This window comes from Tupaia chinensis, unplaced genomic scaffold, assembly GCF_000334495.1.
Source record: "Tupaia chinensis unplaced genomic scaffold, TupChi_1.0 Scaffold000547_1, whole genome shotgun sequence".
In the NCBI taxonomy this organism is placed as follows: Eukaryota; Metazoa; Chordata; class Mammalia; order Scandentia; family Tupaiidae; genus Tupaia; species Tupaia belangeri.
The window spans coordinates 767,182-767,520 of record NW_006160059.1 but is presented as its reverse complement, the minus strand read 5'-3'; positions in this window follow the sequence as shown (position 1 = coordinate 767,520).

Here is a 339-nt window from a genome sequence, read left to right as displayed (position 1 = left end):
CCCAGGACATCACGTGACCGGACGCAGCCTTGGCGTCCGGCCCGCCTCTGCCGCCGCCGCCGGCTTAGCAGGGCCCCAGGGGGGACTCGCCGAGCCCGGAAGGCTTTATCTTATTTTTAACTGCTCTCTGAGCAGTTCTCTTTTTTGTCTTTTTTGGGGGTTAATGTTAAAAAAGTAACATTTGGGTGGCTAGCACTCTCTTAGGTATCACTGATCTGAAGTTTTTAAGTTAAGACATCATTCTTCGTAAGCCTGATCAAGTCTATTGATATGTAATGACAAAGAGATAGATTCACACAGACATCGATGGACACAGTCATGCCTATAGTAATTTCTAAC